This window comes from Pinus tabuliformis, chromosome 4_2 (genome assembly GCF_031772625.1).
Source record: "Pinus tabuliformis cultivar Carrire ecotype Pingquan chromosome 4_2, CPIR1, whole genome shotgun sequence".
In the NCBI taxonomy this organism is placed as follows: domain Eukaryota; kingdom Viridiplantae; phylum Streptophyta; class Pinopsida; order Pinales; family Pinaceae; genus Pinus; species Pinus tabuliformis.
In genome coordinates, this window is record NC_142304.1 from 236,510,903 (window position 1) to 236,525,736 (window position 14,834).

The window sequence follows — 14,834 nt, forward strand, 5'->3', positions numbered from 1 at the left end:
CCCTTCCTTAACCTAGTGAGTACCTTGGAAGTATTTCTTCCCGCGATTATTCCTAAAACCCTAGGTTTGCGCAAGTATTTCCTAGGTCTCTCAATGGGAGAAAAGAGTCTCTTAGAATTATTAAAACATCACATAGAGCTTCTTTGAGAGGTCCTACCTCATCACTTAGAGTCTTGATTTTAGGAATACCTATCATTATTGTATATCTCAAAACCCTAAGTCTTGAACTCCTTATCTCAAGGTCTTTCTTGGAGAGCATTTTAGCTTCTTTCAAGCACTGAGCCATTGTTGTCTCTCCTTGAATGGGGTTTGTGGAATCACGTCATACCTAAATAATTGATCTATTCATTCTAAGTGATTCTCTTTCCTATTGGAATTCCTCCCATCAGTGAAAGTTCGTAAAGAGTAGGGGACCTTGACTGAGGTAACAATGGGTCATTGTCCCATTGTTGTCACTTAGTCTAGTAGTTGTCCCTTAGATTTTCCCTTCCTTAGGCCCCTGCTAGATTGTGCGGTAATAGGCACATTATTAACAACATCATTTTTGGATATGCCAAAAGGCATTGGATGCGATCTACATGGGAAACAAATAATTGCAGACCTTAGTAAGTTGGCTTCTAAAGGGATGTGAAAGGACACTATAAGTGGTTGGCAACCTATCTCTTTCTTTAATGTGTCTTCAAAGCAATGTTGCACGAAGCGGAAGCGTTTTTTGGAAGCGGGGACGCCGAAGCGTCATTTTCCAAAAATCTAGGAAGCGAAGCGTCCGCGGAAGCGTCTGCTATATATATATATTTTTTTATATTTTTTTGCATTTATACTCAAAACAAACATCCCAAATACCAAATTAATTGTAGAAGACATGAAAACATGCATATTTTTGCATAAATCAAGATAGATATAACATCCATTGTACATTAATGATCTAGAATCTAGATTCTTCTCCTCTTGTCTAGCCTTTGCCTCTACCTCGATTGTCTAGGGATATTAGTCAACATTGTGCAATTTTGATCAAACTACCTAATTCAAGACTTAAAATATGGTAGAAAAAGCTTAACATGTTTGATCGAAGATTTTGACTTGATTGAAAGGTAATTTTTTGATAAGGGCGTGCCGCGTGACAAAGGAGTTCAACAATTAACACCACCAACACTAGGGTACATATAGGGCTTGGTGCTCTTGATTAAATGCCAATCGCATACCTTCATACTTGATATAATCTAATGAAATGCCACAATCCCATTGATCCTGAATTCCTGAAAACTGTTAAGTCTGCTGAATTTTGAATAGGATATGAAATTCTATTTTCTCCATATGAAGTCCAATGAGGCTGGAACCACTCTCAAACATCCTGAGTCATTTCATGGTAATGTTAAAAATTTAAGTAAAAGGATGAAAATGAAAAATAAAGGAGAATGTCACTTTTACTTTAAGAATTTAACATTACCATGAGGGAGCATCTACTATATTTATATTTTTTTTTGCCTTCATTCGTCACCCACACCCAAGGTGGACCCACCCCCAACAAGCAAACTCACCTAAAATTAAAAAAAAATTGAAAAAAAACGATTTTATAAACGCTTTTCCGGAAGCTTTTCTGGAAGTGTACGGGAAGCGTATGCTTCCTCCTCCGAAGCGCCACGCTTCCGACGCCCGAAGCGCCGTACGAAGCGCGCTTCGGCACTTCCGTACAACGCTTCCAAATTTCCAAGAAGCGGCTAAAAAAGCTGAAGCGGTGCTTCCGAATTCAGAAGCGCCGCTTCCGGCCAAGCTTCCTAGGCGCTTCCGTACGGGACGTGCTTCGGGGCTTGGAACCGCGGGGGGGGCCGCTTCGTGCAACACTGCTTCAAAGTGTTAGATAAAACTCAGCCAACCGCATTAAAAATATAGTTGCCCAAATAGTTTGATATTAAATGACATTTTATCCTAGATAGTATTATAATAGCTTGGAAAAGCCTTAAATGCATAAGGGAGACTAATCAAAAGGTTATTCTCAAAGTTGGTGTTACAAATATAATTTATATAAAAATAAAATAACTATAAATGAATAAATAATAATCATAACTATAGTTAATTAATGATTAGTTAATGAAGAGGCATGTCTAGGACATGACCATTCATGAAGGGGCACTTGCATAGGTATATGAGTGGGCCCTCATTGTAACATTCAAAACACATTTGTACATTTCATATTATAAATAAATATATTACTTACAATACTTGTGTATTTCACATTTAAAGCACAAATACTACAAGTTGTGTCGCTTCAGTGGTATCAGAGCCATTCAAGCCTTTGGACATTATCCACCGCACAATATGCCATTAAGTTTATGTCCTGAAATCATGAAATTAAGTGAACCTCATAAATCTATAATTGAGCAGTTAAGTGAAATTCAAGAACCATTACAGCAAATAAAAAGATCATTTACAGAATCATTAAAGGTTTTCAAAACACTGGATTCAACACCTACAATAGAAGTTGACATTAATGTCAAAAAGGATGAGCTTGAGCCAAGTGTTTTGCAAAGAAATGAAGAAATTTCAGCCCCCACTCCAATTATCAGTTTTCCTTATCACTCCATGCATTTAATTTTAAATCCAAGCATGATAAAAATTCTAAAATCTGGAAATGACAATATTTTTCTGAAAACACAAATTTAGAGATTTCACAACTGCTGAAATTGTAGAAATAAAACACAGCAAAATTATGACAGCCACACACAGAAAATAACACAGTGATTTTTGATCAATGTGACACTAGAAAACCCCCTACAACTCTTGGGAAAAACCAGTTTGAGAGTTCTTCTTTATTTCTGAAAAAGCTTTACAGAGAAACTGAAATACACAATGAAAATTCCAGCAACCACAAATTACAACTTATCTCGATTTTCGTGTTTGAACTCCACCTCAAAAATCGTGCCAATCAGCAAACAGCCAAAACAGAAATTTTTCCAGCAATAAAACAGCATTAAATGTTGTACGGCTTGCCTCGAAAAATGTGCCCAAAACTTGTTGTACGGACCATACAGATTTCAGCAGTACAGTTGCCTCAAAATTTGTGCTCAAATCTGCCTCGAAATCCGTGCCCTTGTTGTTGTCCCTCTTCCTCGATATTTGTGCCTTTCTCCTGCTGTACGGTTTTGCATTCGAATGCGTGCCAATAAATGTTGCTGCCCAAATTTGCTGAAATGTCTTCTTGGTGCTCTCCTTCACTTCCTCACTGCTTAGAAATTTTCTCCTTGCTCTCTCTTCTCTTTCTCTCAAATGTTCATGAAAGAATGAATGATCTTTCTCTCTTCTCTTCTCCTTTTACTCTGTAAATGACTTTTTGGGTTAACCTAAGATCTAATGGCTGAGATTCATTTAGATCTAGGGATGAGAATAAATGTGCATTTAGTTCTCACTTTCTATTTTCTAACTCGCCCACTTAAATAAAGACCCACTTAGCCTTTTATTTCCATAGTCACTTTTTCACTTTCTAATTCTTCATTGACTTTAATAAAGTCACCTTTAGATTAGAATGTAACTTTACCACTTATAAAGTCACTTTTAAATTAAAATGTAACTTTACCACTTATAAAGTCACTTTTAAATTAAATTGACTATACCACTTATAAATTCACTTTAGGAGAAAAGTACAAAGCCTTAGGTGACCACTTGTCCTCTAATACCCAAATATTAACACTCCCTCTTATCGAGGAAAGTGTTCCTCACCTATGTCACACGGTTCAGGTTCGAATTCGAGTTCGGCAAGAATTAGGTTCGATTCGAATTCGAATTTTCCGATGAGGTTCGTATGAGGTTCGACATTAGGTTCGACTATACATATTTTTCAAAATATATATACATATATATGACATAAAATAATAATAAAAATTGAAATCAATCAATAAAGCTATAGGAGTAAGAATTCTAATTGGTAAGCATACCTAAATAACTTAATCATACTATAGCAGCTAATTATCAATGACATTAGTTAAATGTAAACATACACCATAGTAGTTTGCAATTTGCAAATACAAAAAGGGATGCATAATTACCAATTTCCAAAATTTAAAAGAATGACTATAATGTCAAATACTTGTGTTCTCTAAAAAATCATATAATTAAAACATAATCAAAATTTAAACATACACATTACAATAGAATTATATTGCAAAATCATGGAGAACATCTTCAAATTTTAAAATTTTAAAAAGGAAGTCCATAATGTCAAGTAGTTATAATCCATAAAATTGTTCTACAAAATTCAAAAACATAGACGATCTATCCTTATGGCCTACATACAACATCTAAAAAGCTCTAATTCATCAGAAGCACATGGCCTAGTAAAGCCACTAGAATGGTGATCATCAAACTCATCATTTGACTCATCTAGTGAGTTATCATCAATGCTAATATCATCTTCTTTTGGCATGGTCTCAAACCACGACTGAGAGGAACTAGATGCATCTTTGGCCACACTACTCAAGGCCAACTTCAAATTACTGTGAACATAAACAAGGTCTTCCAACCTTGTAGACAATAATTTGTTTCTTTTCTTGGATTGAATATGGTTAAAGTTGCGCCAGTTCCTTTCACAAGCAGAAGCACTTGATCCCTGGCTCAAAACACAAATTGCAAAACGTTGCAATTCAGGGGTCACTGATCCATAAAATTGCCACCATCTCCCTGGAGGAACATTGGGCCTATCCTGTACAGCGTTGGTCCTTGCAAATATTCCCTCTTCACACCTGTATGCCCTAAGTTGCTCTCTAATTTTCCTGTATTCTTCTAAATCAGGAGTCAACCGTTCAATTGCTTCATAAAGGCCATTCATGACTTCTGCATCATTTTTTCTTTCTATCCCAAAGAGTCTAGGATCCAAATAACAAGATGCTGCATGCAAAGGGCTATGTAACATCTTCCATCTTTCATCGATCACCTCCCATATTTCAATGTACTCATTTTCCTCATTATTAAAAGATTTTGCAATGGCTTCTTTGGCACGATCCATACCCTCATAAACAAAACCCATGGAAGGAGTATCACTATCAACCATGCGAAGCATATCAACAATTGGTTCACATGCTTTTAAGACCTTTAGAGCATTGTCCCAAAAAGCATTCCCTAAAATCACCTATTCCAATTCCTTTCCTTTAGCTTTCTTTGAAAGGGGAGAATTTTCCTAGTCATTGTGGCAAAAAACACCTCTTATGCTTGATGTTTCTTCAACCAACCTTTTGAGAGTGATGCAATATGTAGCAAATCTGGTGTCACAAGGCCTTAGTAGCTCTCTAGATGCTTTACTCCTATACAAACTCAAAGTGAGTTGATGGTTCAATATGAAGTAAGAAATTTGTTTCCCCTTCCTAACTATTTCATTAATCCATGGGAATTTTGCCAACTCGTGCAACAATAAGTCAAGGCAATGAGCAACACAAGGTGTCCAATATATTTTTTCATATTTTTCCATGATCATCTTTCCTGCTCCCACACAATTTGAAGCACTATCAGTTACAACTTGGACCACATTTGCTTCTCCAACTTCAAGAATAGCTTCCTCTAAAATCTTGAAAATGTATTCAGAAGTTTTCTTGTGCCCTGATGCATCAACTACCTTCAAAAAAAGTACCTCTTTAAGGCAATAAACGAACACATTAATTAGAGGTCTATGATTCATATATGACCAACCATCTGATAGAATTGTGCAACATGTTTCCCTCCAAGGTTCTTTGATCTTTTGCAATTTATTTGTCACCCTTTCTTTTGACCTCTTCAAAATAGTGGTCCTTATAGTCTCAGAACTAGGAGGGGCATATCCTTTACCAAAATTTGTTACATCTTACATGCATTGATGAAATAGGGACTTCTTGCAACATTAAAAGGAATGGCAGATTCAAAGAACATATCAGCTATAACATCATCAACATCTTGCTTTTGTGCGGGCTTCCAAAGAGAATTTAATGTTGCTATCCCAATTATTTATTGCTTTTTGGCTGAGATGGACTTCCAATGCCAACCATGCTTGATGAAAGTGAGGAAAATGAGCTATAATTCATTGCAATTTCTGTTTGAACACGCTTCCTCTTGTTTTCTTTCACCTGCTTGGCACCTTTCATTTTGTCATAATCTTGTTGAAGTGTCTTCTTAAGCTTTGAAGCTACATTCTTGCAACCATCAACACCACCTCCTTTACCATTAGAGACCGACAACAAGTGGTACATCACTCTAGTTAAAGACCCAACAAAATCGGCATTACATAGTTTGCATTTCAAATTTCTCCCATGAGCCCCATCCAATTTCTCCACATATTTCCATGCTTCTGCTCTTGACTTTGAAGGTGCCATTGCAAATATTTCTGCATTTTATTCACATACTATGATTAAAATTTGAAAATTAATAAAAGATCAAATAATAAAATACAAATACAAATAAAATTTAATAAATATGCAAAGATTTGAAACATTTTAAGTTTTTGAATTTCACTAGAAATCTCTTTTATTACTCTATGTGACGACTTAATTTTTAATGAAACCACAACTTTACATTATCTAAATCACATTTATAAATACATAAATTATTTTAACAAACTCAAAAATCTGAAATCTCTAAGGCATTTTCATTATACAATTTTAACAACTAAAATTTACAATTATAAAATTCCTAATTAAATTTTAAATTAAGCTAATAAAAAATATATTAAAATTTAAAACATAAAACATTTTAATTACGATAATAAATATAAAACTAATAAAAAATATATTAAAATTTAAAAACATTAAAACATTCCAATTACAATAATAAATATAAAACTAATAAAAATATATATTAAAATCTAAAAACATAAAACATTTCAATGACAATAATAAATATTCATATTAAAATAAAAATAAAGAATTTGTGTAAAAATAAGTAGATAGCTATGACCCAAAAAGTGACATGAAAATAATTATATTTAAACAAATACAAGATGCAATGTTAGTCGAGGATTACTCTATTTTTGGATGTTAAAGATATATATTCCGTTTTTTGTTTTTATTTCATCAAAGGTTTTAAAAGTATCTAGATTATGTTTGAACATTTATGTTTTGATAATATTATTATACACATAATTAATTTTAATAGTTTTTAATCAATGTCTTTATATCATTTTTATCATAATTTATATAATTATATTTTTAATAAATTAAAATAAATAAGTTTATATGTTGATTTTTAAAAGTAAAATTATAATTTATAAATTGTATTCAAGTTTATATTTCTAATTTTTAATGATTAAGTTAGAGATTATATTTTTCAATTTTATTTTTTACAAAAAATAATCACTTTTATCTTATTGATATTTCTTCAATATTAAATATTTTACAGTGAAATTCCATCCCATGTATATTAGCAATAAATAGAATACTAAGCAAACATAAATATTTATTTTAATTTTTAATATAGCAGCTAAACAAACATAAATATAATATTGAGTCATTTTAGGGACTCAATATATGAGCGACACTTATTTTTTGATAATTCAAAATTAAAATTTTAAATGATACAACAAAAACTATTTTAATACTCAAATCTCTTTCCTAGAGTTATTATAAATATTTTTTACACTCTAGGCATTAAAATAATTTCCATAAAGTATCATTTAAAAATAACGAATGCCAAATAAAATATTTGAATATTAAAATAGTTTTGAAAAGAATGATTTGAAAATAACAAATGCTAAATGATTTAAATATTAAAATAGTTTTTACAGGTATCATTTAAAAATAACTAATGCTAAATGCCAGATTTGAACATTAAATTAACTTTTAAAAACATCATTCAAAAATAACAAATGGCAAATGGAGCAGCTGCAGCCTACAGCTATAATCGGTTTTTTCTATAAATAAATATTTTAAATAGTGTCATATTATAAATGCCATAAAGAAAATTATGTGTATTAACTTATTAGTGGGAAAACATAGACGCCAACACTTCTGCAGACTGCAATTTGTTTTATGATGGTTATATTACTCCGGAGGCTGGACCCAGGACACATGCTTGTCCATAACACCATATTTTGCTCTCGTAATTTGGACGCTGTCCCTGTTGTCTCAATTTCCAGATTGAAGATTTTATGAAGAGTTTACTTCTTTTTATCAGCTGTTTTGAATTTCTCATAGGATGCATAGTTTGACTCTTGAATTTACCTTCACAAAATTTTAGTATATGTTAATCTAACAATTTGATAGACGGGATCTAAACCTCTAGTTTTAGGACCTATAGCATTTATTTTTTGAGTGCAAATCTGAACTATGACGTAAAAAATTGGAATAGCATTGTGCATTTGAAATCTTCCAAAGATCCATGGATGGATGGGACTGTTTCAGTGCGACTCGCAAGATAGTTGTCAAAGGATTTCAGTGGATGTGATACCCTTGCTTCAGTGATTGAAGCCGATCCATGCCTAAGAGAGGTACTTGGGAGTCGTAATCATAATGATATCAGATAGCCTACAATGCTTATCTGGGTCATGGGTGTATGCATGTTTTCTACCTGAATGTGCATTTGATTTGGTGAATGACGTATTGGGGATTAACAAACAAAATGGGGCTTGGAACCATGAATTTAATTCCAAGCTGGAAGAAATGGCAGAGCAAGTGGCAGCTCTGAAAGATACAGTAAAATGTGTTCCTTGGAAATAACATCAAAAGCAAGGTGAATTGTCTCACAGACAACTTCCTTTACAAACAATGAAAAAAAATTGCAGACAGTCAACTGGAGTCTTGGACATTATTTGATTTCTGGTCATTATTTTATTGTGACCAATACCTACAGTTTCCGTTGATTATTTTAATCCTACATCTAGTCTAAAGATCCCTGAGGCCCTAGGGTGAGAGTCAAAACAAAGAAAGAAGTAAAACACAGACTCAGGAGTCAGGACAATGGATTTTCTTTAAAGAATTATTACAGATGGTAGAATATAACATTGGGTCACTCAGTGTTACTAACCTGGGTCCTGAAGCCTGAAAGAACGATGTTGGGAGTTGGAACGAGTCCAAAACAAGCCACGACCCACGAACCCAGCTAAACGACAACTCCAACTAAGCAATAACACCCACGGGCCAGTCACAAATGGCTATTAGATTCACTACAGCAACGACTGAGCAATATGCCAATAACACCCACCGGCCTGTCACAAACACGATTAGATTCGCGGCAGCAACAACTGAGCAGCAGCACCCACAGGCCAGTCACAGACTCACAAACACGATTAGATTCACGCTCTAAGAAACAACCTCGAAAAATTTAATTGCTCGACCTTACTATTCAGAAACTTCACTAACAAAACAACATAAATTGCAGTGAATACAGGGACAGCTAGAGCGAGTACACTCCAAGAGTGGAAGACTGAACTTCGCTTGTGCAGATTAACGAACGACCATGGTAAATAAAGCCAATGTAGTGGGCACTGTGGGAAATGATTGGCGAGAAGCGAAAAACACAAAACCGCTTGTTGCCCACGGTCTTTTCATAAATCTTAAAAACCACAGAAAATAACCTCGCGAACCCTAACTTCCATAAAAAATTATAAAATTCGGCTTCAGGTGCGGCTTCAAGTTCGGCTTCAAGTTCGGGTCCGTTCAGGTTCGAATTTGAGGTTCGGCTATCAGGTTCGCTGAACCTGCACGAATTTGAAAAAAAAAATTAGGTTCGCCAAATTTCAAACATCAAGCTTTAAATTCGGCGAACCCTGTGACATAATTCCTCACCACTCCCATCTTGTCTCTGAAGTAGACATGCTTGCCCTGTCGTAAGGCTTTGGTAAAAATGTCCGCTACCTACTCATTTGTGGAAATTTACTCGAGCTTGACAGCGCCCTTTTGGACATAGTCTCTAATGAAGTGATACTTGATCTCAATATGCTTTGACTTGTCATGAAAAACTGGATTCTCCATGAGTTTTATGCAACTCTGATTATCACAGTAAATTACTGATGGTCTCAATGCCTGACCAAATAGACCAAACAACATCTTGCGAAGCCATATGGCCTCACAACTAGCCAAACTAGCAGCTATATACTCTGCCTCAGCTGAGCTCGATGCAACTGACTGTTGTTTCCGGTTGATCCACGACAAAACTATCGAACCCAACCCAAAACAGCACCCAGAAGTACTCTTCCTATTTGAAGCACAACTTGCCCAATCTGAATCCGTGTACCCTACCAGTCTCACTCCATCACCCTGTCTATAATCCAGACCAAAATCCACAGTCCCCTGCAAGTAATGAAGAATGTGTTTTGCATCCACCCATTGCACTCTCCTGGGCTCACACATGAACTGACTCATAGTGTTAACTGCAAAACATATATCTAGTAAAGTGTTGACCAAATACATCAAACAACTAACCAGCTGTCTGTATAGAGTAGGATCCACCAACTCGGAATCAAGCCGATATCCTTCATTTCAAACTCTAAAGCAAGATCTCACTTGCAGCCCTCAATGAGTCTCTCTGCACCAGTGATGATCAAGTCATCAACATGCAACACCAGAATGAGAGGCTTCTCACCCACCACAATGAAGTATAGGTTCGGATCAGCCTCACTCTTTGTGAAACCGAACTGCTACAAGTATGTATCAATCCTCAAGTACCAAGCTCTAGGAGCTTGCTTCAAACCATAGAGTGTCTTTTTCAATCTGCATACATGGGACTCCTTCCCATGCACCTCAAAGCCCTGCGGCTGCTCAATATAAACATTCTCCTGAATGAAGCCATTGAGAAATGCGGTCTTCACATCCATCTGGTGGATCTTCCAACCCATCTCTACTGCAATCGATATAATGGAGTGAATAGATGTATACCGAGCTATGGGAGCGAAGGTCTCTTCATAGTCAACTCCCTCTACCTGTGAGAACCCTCTCGCCACAAATCGAGCCTTGAAATTCTCGATGTTTCCATCTGCAGCATGCTTTATCTTGTAGAGCCATCTGGAACTAACAACTGATTTACCTTCAGGCCTCGACACTACCTCCCAAACATCGTTCTTCATAATAGAAGAACACTCCTCCATCATGGCCTCTCTCTAGCACTGTTGGCTGGCTACCTCCTCATAACTAGAAGGCTCAGAGTCAACAATGCTTGTTACCAATGCCATGTAACTATAGAACCGCTCAGGTGGTTTATTCTCTCTAACCTGTCTCTTTGGCCCAGTAACTGATGTGGCCTCGCGCAAGGTATCTTGAAGCCACTTGGGCTTCCTCTTCCCTGAGCATACTTCTCCCACCAGAGTGAAAGAATCCCCATCATCATCAGAAGCCTGAACTCCTGAAGGCCTTCCAACTGACGTCATGCCTAAATCTGTGCCTGTACATGCTGAAGTACTGTGTGAACTGTCCATTAGTGGACTACCCTGTGAACTGCTTTGTGGACTGCCCTACATGCTGCCCGAAGAACCACCCACCTGACTCTGAGAGCCACTGCTCACTGATGGACCTGACACTGTAATCGATGTGCCTCCTGATCCCTAAACACTAGATCCCTTTGACTGACTCAGCTTCTCTTGAGGGTCTGGTGACTCTAGATACTCTAACTCCCGTGACCTCCTGAAAGCTCTCTCCTCCTCGAACTTCACATCCCGCCTAACAACCTCTTTCCTCTGTGCAGGAATATAAATCCAATAAGCTTTCGAGGTCTTGCTATAACCCACAAAGATGCCCTTGTCTGCAGTGGGCTCTAGCTTGGTCCTATTCTCCTTGGGGACATAGGAATATGTAAGGCACCCAAAGATACGAAAGTGTCCAACATCAGGCTTCTTCCCAAAAAAAATCCTCCTCCGGAGTCACATTCCCCAAGGCACGATGTGGACTCCTATTCTGCAAGTACACAGCAGTGTTGCAAGCCTCTACCCACAAAAATAAAGGTAACCCTTGATCATGAAGCATGGCTTTGGCAGCCCCTACAATGGATTTGTTCTTCCTCTCCACAGCCTTATTCTGCTGGGGGTAGTAAGGAACTGTGAACTCCCTCCTAATGCCCGCCTCAGCACAAAAATCAACAAACTCCCCTCCATTGTCCGACCTGAGGACATTGATCTTCCTACCTATCTGGGACTCCATAAGAACTTTGAACTCTTGAAACCGCTTGAAGACCTCACTCCTAGTCTTCAAGAAATAAATCCAGGTCTTCCTGGAGTGATCAGCAATGAACAAAACATAGTACTCATAGCCACTCAAGGATACATGAGACATCTGACCACTCACATCGGTATGAATCAAGTCAAGGATCCCAGTCGCTCTGTTGTCACTGCTAGGAAAAGGGGATCTGGCAAACTTCCCCATAGCACATCCTCTGCATACATCAAGGTGATCAGAACTGAAATCTGGCACACCAGTGGTGATCTCCCGCAATGTACTCAAGGCCCCATGATACATGTGCCCCATCCTGCAGTGCCAAATCTCACACAACTCTGAACTACTAGATCTGTTATAGATCCTGTCACAGGGGCTGCTAGCCTGCTACTCAATGCCATCAGGGGCTGGAATGAGAACTTGTACACCTTGGCATGGCGCACACCAATCTCTCTAGCTGAAGAAGTTGGAGTTCCCCTAGGATATATAAGCACCTGCCCTCTCCTGAACAACACATCATACCCTTTGTCCTCAAGTGCTGAGACGGATATCAGGTTCTTCTTCATTCCAGGCACATATAGAACATCTGACACTTTCAAGGGAGGTTTGGGTCCCCTATCAAATGTCAATGTCCCCACACCGACTGCTCTAACAATGTTGTCATCACCAAGTACTACCTCCATATCAGTATCACCCTTTGAAAGCTCTAAGAAGTACTCTCTGACTCCTGTCATGTGGCGGGAAGCGCCACTGTCAACATACCAAATGCTAGAGGATACTTTGCTAGTAGCGGGGAACGCACACTCCCTCTGAACCTATATGGCAGGTGATCCTGCACTAGTGGCCTCACAAGCTATGAACCCAAACTGCCAATCAAAGCTCTCTATCTCTTCAGAAGTTGCCATGAGTTTGTCTTTCCCTTTCTTGTTCTTCTTCTCTATTCACACAACAACATAGTGTCCCAACTTTTGACAATTCCAACATTTGACTTTGGAATAGTCCTTCTCTTTGTTTTGTTGCTTGTCTTTACCTTTGCCTTTGCCTCCATTGTTGGAAGCTTGCTTCTTTGCTCTGCCCTTCTTGCCTCTTGCTAACAATGCCACGTTGTCATCCTCCTCCACTTGTTTGGCGGCCCCAAGATGGTTCTTTCTGATCTCATTCTGAATGCAATCATCCCATAACCTCTCCCAATCGGGAAGGTTTTCCCGTGCAACAATGTCATCCACAAAATTCTTCCAGTCTTGGTAAGACCATTCAAAGTAATCTTCACCAACTCAGTGGGTGCAATGATCTCACCTACAGTTGCCAACTCATCTCTCACTAAAGTGATCTTTGTGAGGTATGTTGTAGCACTGTTAGTCTTAGCCATTTTAATGGCCTTCAGTTTCTCTTTTAGGACCATTTTTCTGTTTTCATTTGAGCTCTGGTAAAGACTGGTCAAGGCTGTCCACATTTCATGTGCATAAGTCTTTCCTCTCACATGAGGAATGACACGGTCTTTGATTCCTTCTAGAATCAATCTTTTTGTCTTAACATTCTTTTTGTTAAACTATGCCAACTGTACAGAGTTAGCAGGTACTACTACTGGGTTTTGTGTGGTATTTACCATAATACCCCAGACTTCTGCTTCCTCAAAGATGCTCTGGATTCTCTCCTTCCATGCACTGTAGTTGTTCTACCCATCCAACCTGTCTTCAACTCTCAAACCCAAATACATGTTTCACTATCCTTCCAAACTGAAATTTTCAAATTTGTTATAAAGTTTTGTGTTTTTTGTATAAAAATCAGCGCGTTGTAATTTTCACTTTGATGTCCCAAACTGCACTTTTCAGCCAACCAAGCTCTGATACCATGAAAAAATTTCAACACCCACTCCGGTTATCAGTATTCCTTATCACTCCATGCATTTAGTTTTAAATCCAAGTATGATAAAAATTCTAAAATCTGGAAACGACAATATTTTTCTGAAAACACAAATTTAGAGATTTCACAACTGCTGAAATCGCAGAAATAAAACACAGCAAAATTATGACAGCCACACAGGAAATTAACACAGTGATTTTTTGTCAATGTGACCTTGGAAAAACCCCCTACAACTCTTGGGGAAAACCAGTTTGAGAGCTCTTATTTATTTCTGAAAATGCTTTTACAGAGAAACTGAAATACACAGTAAAAATTCCAGCAACCACAAATTACAACTTATCTCGATTTTCGTGTTTGAACTCCACCTCGAAAATCGTGCCAATCAGCAAACAACCAAAACAGAAATTTTTCTAGCAATAAAGCAGTGTTAAATGTTGTACGGCCTACCTCGAAAAACATGCCCAAAACTTGTACATACTGTACGAACCATACGAATTTTAGCAGTACCGCTGCCTCAAAATTCGTGCCTTTGTTGTTGTCCCTCTTCTCAATTTCTGTGTTGTCCCTCTTCCTCAATATTTGTGTCTTTCTCCTGCTGTATGGTTTTTCCTTGGGATACGTGCCAATAAATGTTGCTACCCAGATTTGCTGAAATGTCTTCTTGCTACTCTCCTTCACTTCCTCACTGCTCATAAATTTTATCCTTGCTCTCTCTTCTCTTTCTCTCAAATGCTCATGAAAGAATGAATGATCTTTCTCTCTTCTCTTCTCCTTTTACTCTCTAAATGACCTTTTGGGTTACCCTAAAATTTAATGGTTGAGATTCATTTAGATCTAGGGATGAGAATAAATGTGCATTTATTTCTCACTTTCTATTTTTTA

General features: G+C 37.3%; 1 protein-coding gene across 3 annotated transcripts in view; it reads right to left on the reverse strand.

The window, feature by feature from the left end:
- Positions 1-14,834, reverse strand: part of LOC149168928 (RING/FYVE/PHD zinc finger superfamily protein) — a 194,789-nt gene that overhangs the window by 127,692 nt on the left and 52,263 nt on the right. The gene's annotated exons all lie outside the window — the stretch shown is intronic.